Source organism: Belonocnema kinseyi, chromosome 10 (assembly GCF_010883055.1).
Source record: "Belonocnema kinseyi isolate 2016_QV_RU_SX_M_011 chromosome 10, B_treatae_v1, whole genome shotgun sequence".
NCBI classification, from domain to species: Eukaryota; Metazoa; Arthropoda; class Insecta; order Hymenoptera; family Cynipidae; genus Belonocnema; species Belonocnema kinseyi.
This window is the reverse complement of record NC_046666.1, coordinates 115,649,205-115,656,975: the sequence shown is the minus strand read 5'-3', so window position 1 is coordinate 115,656,975 and position 7,771 is coordinate 115,649,205. Positions and strand designations below refer to the sequence as shown.

The 7,771-nt window shown below is 34.4% G+C and overlaps 1 protein-coding gene across 4 annotated transcripts in view; it reads left to right on the top strand.

The window, feature by feature from the left end:
• The window catches only part of LOC117181670 (HEAT repeat-containing protein 6), a 107,981-nt gene that overhangs the window by 32,858 nt on the left and 67,352 nt on the right, over nt 1-7,771 (top strand). The gene's annotated exons all lie outside the window — the stretch shown is intronic.

Here is a 7,771-nt window from a genome sequence, read left to right as displayed (position 1 = left end):
CTGCCGAAAATAGGCAACTTAGCTGACCCGAAGAACTACAGGCCAATAACTTGTCTGAACACGCTTTATAAGATGTTCACAGCTATCCTAAATGATAGGATTTTTCGGGCAATTGAACTTGTGTGGCAAGAAATGTATGAACAACGAGGCTCAAAGAAAGGCGTAGCCGGTTGTCGGCAGAACCTGCTCATCGATAGATGTGTCTGCAAAGATGCAGCATTCTACCAGCGTGACCTATCGATGGCCTGGATTGATTATCGGAAAGCTTTTGATTCTGCATCCCATAGACTTATTATCTGTCTTTTGGAAATCTTAAAGGTTCATCCGCAAATAGTTGGGTGTATAGAGAGATTGATGCCGCTTTGGAAAACCAGATTTACTATCTCATCTGGCAAAAATCGTGTGACAACTAACAAGGTCACATTTCAGAGAGGTGTCTTTCAGGGCGACACCATGAGCCCACTCCTCTTTTGCCTTACATTATTGTCACTATCTCTAGTCACCCGTTAAATAAATTCAACCTCTGCAGTTCCGCTTGAAATAGGTGTCCCGATGTTATTCCTCACACCTTCTCCCAAGTTAGTTTCCACATAACCTACACAAGGAATTAGCATCCCCGGATAGGGATTATAAACAACGATCCCCACAAAAATAAAACGCTCCAGCCTCTCTGGGGTGACAGTTTGGAATTTCCTCCGAGATCCGACTCCCTACCATTTGAATTTTGTGTAGTACATTATTGAAGGACATTCTCTTTCCACACATATCTTGCCTGTGCATTATCCACATCTCTTCCTTCCTCCCTATCTCATCTCGCTATTTTTCTTAACTCCTCAACTTTGATTTTTAAAATTTCCTCCTTCATTCTTCTGTCTACCCCTTCTTTCTTTCTCTTTTCCTCTTCTCTCCTTTTTTCTCTTTCTTCCTGTGTCCGAGAAAGGGATGGTTGGACTAGCTTCCACCACTTTCTGCATCTTTGAGAGTGTTTCCCTGCAGAATAGTTCGGCACGGTAGTACTTACACTTAGGTGTAAGTCGTGGGTCCATTTTCTGAAATTAAGCATTTTTCTCTATTTTGTCTATTTTTTGTAAATGTATGTGTTTGTGTCATTTTTTGGTAATGTCAATTGTGTTGAATAATCAAATCATTCACTTGTTGGTGAAATCTTTGCTTTAATAAAAAATAGTCCTTCAAAACTTTTGTTAAGTTTCTGAGCTATTCCTTCCCCTTTATTTGACAATGTTTTATTGCTTTTTAGTACTCGCTCGCTAATTTCAAAAGTTATAGGTCTACCTCTTAGATTATAATACCTAGATTGCGTATCATTTACGATATCTAAATTTTTAGTTACCTCTTATCTAATTAGTTTTAATGTTTTCATTCTATCTATTGATTTCAAATCGTAGATTTCAAATTCTTTATGTCTTACGGTCCAATCGTAAATCGAAAAAATAAATATGAGTCAAAAAAACATGTTCTTCGAAACTCAGATACTTATTTAATAGAAAAAACTCCTTTCAAAACTTCCTGACGTTTCAGTACACATGCGTACCTTTTTCAAAGGTTCTTAAACCTAAATAATTATAATAAAAATTAGTAATTTTAGTTCGAATCAATAAATATCAACGGTCGAAGAAAGGATTGATTTGTTTCATCAAATCATTTTACAATTCATTCTATCTGCCCATTTTTCTGACTCTTGAAATTCTATTTCGTTTTTTCCATCTAACTCTTTATTCAAAGCTTGTATGGGTTGAAGTTCTCTACCTAAATTTAAAAAAGCTGGTGTAAAACCTGTAGACGAATGTTTACTAGTATTTAACGCAAATTGCAGATCATCTAAATTTTCATCCCATGTTTTATGATCTTTTTCTAAATACGCTTTAATCGTTGTTTTAATTGACCTATTACATCTTTCTGTTGGATTTGCTTGTGCATGATATTTAGGAATTTTCGAGTGTCTAATACCAAAAGTTTTTGTCAAATTAATTATTGACTTATTTACATATTCTTTTCCATTATCTGTAAACAAAATTCTGGGTGTTCCTGATTTAGAAATTATACGCTTATGAAATTATTTTTCAACGGTTGACGATAATTTTTTTTTTACTGGAATTATTTCCATCCATTTTTTAAACATATCAACAAAAACTAAAATGTATTGATTTCTCGATTTTGTCATTGGTAATGGAGCCATCATGTCAGATGCTACTACCGTCCATGGTTTTTCTATTATTCGCTTTCCCGTCAAACCTATCTGATTACTTATTTCCGGTTTTATTCTTTGACAATTATCTCATTCTTTCACATATTTAAGAGTCTCAGAATACAATCCTGGCCAAAAATAATTTTTTGAAATTTTTGCATACGTTTTTTCCATACCGAAGTGACCTGCTTGTTTAATATTATAATTTTCAATTAAAACTTGTTCTCGCAATTCTTTCGGTATTGTTAATTTCCACGGGTTGCTATCTAAATTTAAGCTTGATTTTAGAGGGTCGGGTCTATAAAAATATAATTGATTATCGTGTATTCGCCAATTAGGATTTTCCTCTGGTTTATTTGTTACACGAATCATTTTATTTTTATACCAGTTATCTTCAATTTCTTTCAAATCTTTTTCCTTCAATTCTATTTTTCTGGCTAAAATACTTGAGACTTTTATGTGGTTTTCATTTGACCTTGTTAAAGCATCTGGTACCTGATTTAAACTTCCTTTTCTATATACAATTTCATAATCGTATTCTAACAATTCTAAAGCCCATCTTGCTAATCGACCTTTTGGATTTTTTAAGTTATGTAACCATTTTAATGCAATATGATCTGTAATAACCTTAAAAGAATAACCCTCTAAATTTGGTCTAAACTTTCTAATCGCCCAGATTACGGCTAAACATTCTTTTTCTGAAGCTGAATATTTACGTTCAGTTCCATTCAGACCTCTACTCGCAAACGCAATTACATAATTTTCGCCGTTTATTGTTTGTGTTAAAACAGCTCCTAATCCTATGTCACTAGCATCAGTTTCAAGTTGGAATGGGCTTTCAAAATCAGGAGAGGCTAAAATTGGTGCTGTCGTTAGTAAGTGTTTAATTCTCGTGAAAGCCTGTTCCTTTTTGTCAGACCATTCCCACTTTACTTCCTGTTTCAATAACTTTTTTAATGGTTTCATAATTTCTGCAAATTTAAGGATAAATTTCTTATACCGTTAAGCCATTCCTATAAGTCTTTGAAGTTGTTTAATTATTTTTGGTCTTGGAAAATTCAAAACTTGTTCAATTTTTTCTTCATCAACTTGTAATCCCTTTTCATTGACTTTGAAACCCAAATCTTTTATGTCCGAACATCCAATTTGCATTTATCTAAACCTATTGTTAACTCTGCATTTTCAATTTTATCTAAAGCTATTTCCAAGTATTTTAAATGTTCTCCAAAATTTTTTGAGACTATAATTATATCATCCTGATAACAGAATACATGCGGCTTTAATTCTGGTGTTATTATTCTGTCCATCAGGCACTGAAATGTAGGAGGAGAATTTGTTAATCCAAATGGCATCCTCTTTAACTGATATATTCCTTTGCCCGGAACAATAAAAGCTGTTATCGGTTTAGATTCCTCGTCCAACAGTATCTGATGATATGCTGAACAAAGATCTATTTTTGACATGTATTTTGCTGATCTCAGTGTGTCTAATATTTCATACATTATCGGAATTGGATATAAATATTTTTTAGTGATTTTATTTACTTTTCTAAAATCCAAACAAAATCTATATTTTCCATTCGGTTTTTTTATCATTACAATCGGATTTGACCAATCGCTATTCGATGGTTGTATTATTTTTTCTTCTAAAAGACTATCTACTTCCTCGTACATAATCTCTCTTGTTTTCGGTGATACGTAATAGTTTCTTTGCATAATGAGTTCGTGACCTTGCCCATCTATTTTAAGGCTAGTCAAATGGGTCGGTTTTAATTCTGTTCTATGATCTATTACTTTTCTTTTAATCAGATTTTCTAATATTATTATTTATTACCGCATTATTTCTAAATTTATACCAATTACTTTTTCTAATTGCGAATAATTTTTCTATTATTGAATCATTTTTTTCTTCCTTTTTATCTAACACCGTCTTCAATTTAGAATCATTTTTCTCTTTATTGCATTGAAATGACCCTTTAAATTCTGTATTTAAATTCCCATCTTTATTTTTTCACCTGTAACTTTGTATTTACTTTGTTTCTATCATTATTTGTTTTCGTTGCTCTCTCTATATTTTGATTATTTTGATTAGCCCGCTTATCTAATATGTGTACGCCCACGCTGGCACGTACCAGTGTTGCGTCGCTCGCCATGTGAGGTCTAGGGTGTGGGGCGCCCAGCTCCTGTATACTCTGTGCCGGCTGGGTTGCTGGCGGGCTCGAGTCTAGTACTCTACGTGTCCAATTTTAATTGGAATCAACGCTTGACCTACTATTTTCATCTTTTGGCCGTTCACGACCATTAATTTATTATTTATCGGTTTTTTAATTTCATAATCTCATTTGTGTCTGTGTTAAGTAATTCTGGCGGTCTCTGGTTTGGTCTGCTATTTTTCGCCTTCAATAACGACCGTATTCGTTTCCCTGATCTAAACTATACCAACAATCCCGTCTAAGATGGCCTATTTTCCCGCAATTGTAGCATGTAATGGGTTCTCGTAACTTATAATTAAAATTTCGGTTTCCTGAATTTGGATTCGTGAAATCCTGCGTACTTTGATTCATTTCACCTCACCTATTCTATTATCCCTACTTTTTTCATGTCCTGAAATCGCATTATGATTTTTCTGTCCATTCTCATCTTTTTTATTTTCAGATTTATTTTTATTTTCTTCCGCGTGATATAAAAGCGCTGGTATTTGCGGAGTATTTTCAAATGGCCGTGTCTGTGTGTTTCCTAATAGCTGATTCATTGCATACAATAATGCTTGGCCTAAATTGTCTTTCTTGATTTTGATCCTGATTTTGATTTCTATTTTGATTCTCATTTTCAGTATTATTTTGACTTTTATCATTTCCTGGATTATTTTTACTTCTGTTATTTTTATTATCCTCTTTATCTAAAATGCTTAATTGTTGACCTCTAATTTTGGATTTTTATAATTCTGTTTCCCATTCTCGACCTAAAATTTCTAATTCTTGGTCTTTTTTCTGATTGAAAAATTTTATTTTATTTTTAATTGTTTCAGTATATCTCTCATTTAAGTAAGTTTCTTAAAAATCTTCAACAAATTGATCTAAATTGATCTAAATATTGTTCGTTAATTTTATACCCTCTCTTAAATCTTATTAAATTTTTTAAAAATAAGTTGGGTTATTTTCCGTGTTGTTTTTAAATTTAATCGGCCAATTTGACATTATTTGGAAAGGGGTTTGTATCATTCCGAAAGGAAAGAGAGTTGCTGAAATTTCATTCATATTATTTTCATTCATCTCTTCTCTTTCCATATCGGTCCCCTTGAGCGCTACCCCTATTTATTGCCATACAATCCCGTGCACCTGCTAACGAGTGCCTTTGCTGATTAAAATTTAATTCTGTCTCTTCGAAATGAACTGTATTTTGCAAATTTCTTGATTTATTTGAGAAGTTAAAATTTTACTTGAATTTAAAATTCGATCCATTTTATCGCTTAAATTTTTAATTTCTTCTGAAATTTTTTTGATTTTGATTTTATCACTTTTCTTTTCTTCAAAATTTATTAATTCTTGTGCCTCATTCCAAAATTCATTATTATTATCTAAAAAAGAATCAATTTCGAACGTTTTATCACTAATTTTTGCGTTTTCGTTTTCTTGTCTTTCTATTTCTATTCTCAATTTTTCTCGACTTATTCTTCCTCTGTCTGCTCTTTCTCTGTTTATTCTTTCTTTCTCCTTTCTGAATGTTTCTTCTCGTTCTAACCGACTCGATTCCAGTAGTTCTTTTTCTTTTTCTAATTTTTCAAGTTCTTTTCTTTTACTTTCTATTTCTCTATCTATCCTATTCGTTTCTAGATCGCTATTGCCTAGATTCGTAACATTTCCTTCTTTCATTCTCTAATTTCCTAACGTGTTTTCAGTATTGGGAGATAGTAAATCAACTATATTTATTTTGATTTTATTTTTTACCCTTCACTTATACAATCCTGCTACGAGGAGTACGAATAAGGAATTTTTTATCAGGGTGATTTTATTTTTTATTGTCGATGGTGGCACTTGAAATTGGGCTGTTGTCCCACCAACGTTTTATCGGACATATATAACAGTCTACGCGCACTTTTTCTACAACATAATTTTCAAATCAAAATATAAATTTACAAAAATCAATTTTCAATATTTTTCTTCTTAATATTCAAATTCAAATTTATCCATTCAATAGCACACGTGCATCAATTTTTAACTTTTTTCCTCTCATCATTTTGACTTCTTTTTTCGACTTATAGGATTTTTGGAGGGATTGTGGGTTTTTTAAGGAGGGCGCCAAATTTGTGAGGGATCTCGCAAATTAAGGAAAGGTAAAGATTTGGAAGTCGAGAATCAAGGTGAAGTCAATAATTGGTAACAATGTAAAATAAAAAATAAGGTTTATTTAAACCAAACTTACAGTCGGTCAAATGTCTAAAGAGCAGACAGCTTTCAAGCCCGAGCCGGGCAGCAAAACCAAGATTGGGGAAGCCGTGATTGTTTGAACCCGGGCTGTGAAGCCAAGGTTCCAAAGCAGATGGTGGTGGTTCTCGTTGATGAGACTCGTGGTGATCCTTTCGGATGGCGTGGCGTCCTGGTGGGCTGGTTGCGTCAGGAAACCAAGGGGTTGCGAAGTGGCGAAAAAGGTACCGACTACCACTTTTATTAAGCACAAGACTCAAGACAGCTTAAGACACACAGGTTGCGTTCGGGGCAAGCTTACGCTTATATGGGCTGGGGGTGTCGTTCCTCACTCATAATCATGGGACGGCAGGCCCGTACGATAGCAGGGTGCTTGTAACTTTGTTACAACCCAGCCAATTATGGCAAGCCTTTGGATTTCCCAGTCAATAAAGGCAAGACTTTCTATCGTCCAGCCAGTCAAGACAAGACTTTGAATCGTCCAGCCAGGCAAGGCAAGACTTACAATTGCCCAGCCAGTTAAGGCAAGACTTGGGATTGTCCAGCTAAGCAAGGAAGTACTTAATATTTTCCAGTCAATTGAGGTAAGACTTTAGATTGCCCAGCCAATCAAGGAAAGACTTTGAATTGCCCAGAGAATAAAGGCAAGACTTTGAATCGTCCAGCCAGTCAAGGCAAGACTTACGATTTTCCATTCAGTTAAGGCAAGATTTGGGATTGTCCAACTACGCAAGGAAGTACTCAATATTTTCCAGCCAATTAAGACAAGACTTTGTATCGCCCAGCCAGTCAAGGCAAGACTATGAATCGCCCAGTCAGTCAAGGCAAGACTTTGAATTGTTTAGCCATTCAAGGCAAGACTTGGAATTGTTTAGCCAGTCAAGGCAAGACTTATGATTGCCCAGCCAGTTAAGGCAAGACTTACGATTGTATATCCAATGAAGGTGAAACTAATTGCTTGTTTTCTTATGGAAACGTTCGCGCTTCATGTCAAACGATGGTTGAAGAGACTTTCGTTTATGACTAGTAGGGTCGTTATGATTTCTTTGCAAAGACCAGCAATAGTCGGCCATCATTATTACATTGCATCGACCTTGATAATGTTGCTCTTTTTGGTGAAAGTCTTGATGAAAGCGTTCGCC